The following is a 3333-nucleotide window of genomic DNA, read 5'->3' as shown; positions in this document are numbered from 1 at the left end:
TATTATCTGAGATATTTAACTGAATTATTGGGTGTAGCTCTAGTTTATTCTCATACAATATTTCACTATATGACTGTTGCAATTCATTTATCCACCCTACTATTTACCGACGTTTGGGTTGTTTTCAGATTTTAACTCATGAATTACTACTACAAGCACTCCCGTTCATGTCTTTGTTGACATTTTTCCCTATGTTGAATAAATCAAATATTTTTGTTATTTTACTTCACCGTCTAACTGCTTGCTATTTATATACCCTTATACCATTCTTTTAGTAGTTACACTAGAGATTACATCATATGTTTTATAGACACTAATATAATTTAGTATTTGAGTATGTCTCAGATAATCATAGGACTTTATACTTTTATTTATTTATTTATTTATTTTAGAGTTCTAGGACTTTTAATTTGTCCCAAAATTGCTGAAGCAAAAATCATGATAAAACATTCTGCTTTCCTTTACACCCCCCAACGCAAAAAAAAACAACAACTCCGTAGGAAAAAAATGGTTTTGTATATGGGAAGAAACAATATAAATTCAAAACTTACAGATAAGGGTTAGCTCTATCACTCATCTCTTTTAAAAAAGTTTATATGAATATTCAGTCAACACCAACAGGGTTATCTCCCTTGAAATGTTATCTATACGAATTTCCAAGTAGACCACAGGGCTGTATACTGTCTTGGAATGTCCTCAGAAGGCTCTGTCATTGATCAGGTAACAGAGTAAAAACCCCAGAGTCCTTTCTTTCAAATGGAAGAGGGAGAGACAGGGATAGAAGAAACTATTCAAACTTCGTCTTCTTTCCTTGTGGCTTGTGGTCTCCTCCTCCTCCTCTGCCTCCTCGGAAGCCTCCTCGCCCTCCAAAGCCTCCCCGGCCTCTGCCACCAAATCCACCTCGGCCACCTCTGCCACCACCTCGGCCTCCAAAGCCACCTCTGCCTCCTCCTCGACCACCAAAGCCACCTTCACCTTTAGGTTTGGCCCAGTCTAAAGTGACTTTGTTTCCATCGATTTCACCATCTTCCATGGCCTCCTTGGCAGCTTTGGCATCTTCCTCACTATTGAAGTCTACAAAACCAAGCCCTTTGGAGGGTCCAGTCTCCCGGTCAGTGACTATCGTTGATCGAATAGAGCCATCAAACGACTCCTTTAACGTCTCTTCTGTGGTATCCTCAGAGAGACCTTTATACTTTTAATATTTATAATAATATAATTCTAATTATATTTCCATATTTGATTTATTATCATCATTTATTTTAATTACACATAGATTTTTAAACTCTACAAGTAGGTATTATTATTATTTCATATAGCCAATATTGATTCAGATTTATCCATACATTTACCCTTTCAACTGTTTTTTGTTCCTTCTTAAATTTCTATGTACCCATTTGGGATCATTTCCTTTTGCCTCAAGAGCCCCTTTGGAGATTGTTTTTGGTGTGAGCATATTGGCTACACAATCTGTTTTATTTGTCTAGAAATGTCTTCATTTTGCCTTCAGTTTTGAAGGCTATTTTTTTCTGGTTTTAGAATTCTAGATTAGCTGTTATTTTCATTCAGCACTTTTAAGATATCATTCCATTGTCTTCTGCCTTCTGTCATTCTGTTGAGAAGTTGGCTGTCAGACTTGTCCATTTAAAAATGTATGGCAAAAACCACTACAATATTGTAAAGTAATTAGCCTCCAGCTAAAATAAATAAATTTTAAAAAAATCTTAAAAAAATGAAAGTAACCTTTTTCTTCTGTACCTGCTTTAAGATTTTCTTTCCTTTGATTTTCAATAGATTTACTAAGATATATCTAGATGTGTGTTTCTTGATATTTTTTTCTGCTTAGCATCTGAAGCATTCTTTAGCTCTGTGGTTTGATGCCATCAATCAATTTTAGTAATTTCTTGATTATTACTTCTTAAAATGCTACATCAGTCTGATTTTTCTCTCTTCCTTCTCTAAGATGACCATTAGATATATGTGAAGCCTTTAAAAGAAAAAAACAAAATGATTCTATATGTTTCTTATACATTTCTATATTTTTCATTCTTTATTCTAATCATGATTCAACATGGGTATGCATATTTGTGCTCAGACCCTATTGACTGTAGCCCACTAGGCTCCTCTCTCCATGGAATTTTCTGAGGCAAGAATACTGGAGTCTGTTGCCATTTCTTACTCCAGGGGATCTTCCACAGCTAGGGATTGAAACTGTGTCTCTTGCATCTCCTGCATTGGCAGGCAGATTCTTTACCACTGCGCCATCTGGGAAGTCCATTTTCACCTGAATATTTCTTACTAATTTATCTCCTGGTGCACTAATCCTCTGTTTAGCTGCTTTCACTCCTCTATTAAATCCATCTTTGATTGAATATTAGACATTATGTATGAATAATTATAGAGTCTTCCCTGAGGACTCAGTGGTAAGGAATCTGCCTGCAATGCAATAGATGCAGCAGGAGCTGCAGGTTTGATACCTGGGTCAGAAAGATCCCCTGGAGATGAAAATGGCAACCCACTTCAGTATTCTTTACTGGAAAATCCCATGGAAAGAGGAGCCTGGTGGGGCTCAGTCCATGGGATTGCAAGAGAATCAGATATGACTTAGCAACTAAGCAACAAACAACAATGAGAAACTATAGAAGTATAATGTGATATTCTTCTTGAGAGAACACACTCTATTTTTTGACAGGTAATCAGAGTAGGAATTTATTATCTTAATCCATTCATGAGCTGAGCTGAATTAAGTCTAGATTTCAAATACTGTAAAGCATGGTCTACTTCTTGTTTTTTGTCACTCCTAGGGACTTTGTCTCAAGGGGTCCCAACCTAGCCTGGTGAATTTCCCAGAGCTCCTCTTCTTTTGAAGGTATTGAACTCCAAATTTGTCTACCCAGATCCATTAAGTAGATGATAACTTCACTTAGCACTTCAGCTCTTCTCTGATCAGCTTAGTTTCTAGTTCTGTGCAGCATAAGAATTAACTAATAAACGCACATATACAGAATACTGGTCTCACTGAGTTTCTCCTCTCTCTGAGATTTTTGACAACCTCAAGCCCTGCTTACATTGGAAGTTCTTTTAAACCTTTAAAGACTCCCTTTTATATTTTATCTAATTCTATTTTTTTAAAATGGAATAGTTAGTTCACTACTACTACTCCCAAACTCTCTAATGTTATTTATTTTGACTTACAATGGAAAGTCTCTAATTAAATAATGTGAATAAGGTTCCATTACATACTTATTTTGATGCATGTGCAAAAATTATTCTTGCTGAACACTGAACATACCATGAATTTGTGGTCATTGATTTATTTTACTTTTTAAGATT

The 3333-nt window shown here is 35.7% G+C and overlaps 1 pseudogene; it reads right to left on the bottom strand.

The window, feature by feature from the left end:
* Positions 1-417: 417 nt before the first annotated feature.
* On the bottom strand, positions 418-2278 carry LOC136154566 (nucleolin pseudogene; annotated as a pseudogene).
* Between the last annotated feature and the right edge of the window lie 1055 nt (positions 2279-3333).

Source organism: Muntiacus reevesi, chromosome X (assembly GCF_963930625.1).
Source record: "Muntiacus reevesi chromosome X, mMunRee1.1, whole genome shotgun sequence".
In the NCBI taxonomy this organism is placed as follows: Eukaryota; Metazoa; Chordata; class Mammalia; order Artiodactyla; family Cervidae; genus Muntiacus; species Muntiacus reevesi.
This window is presented reverse-complemented; position numbering and strand designations above follow the sequence as displayed.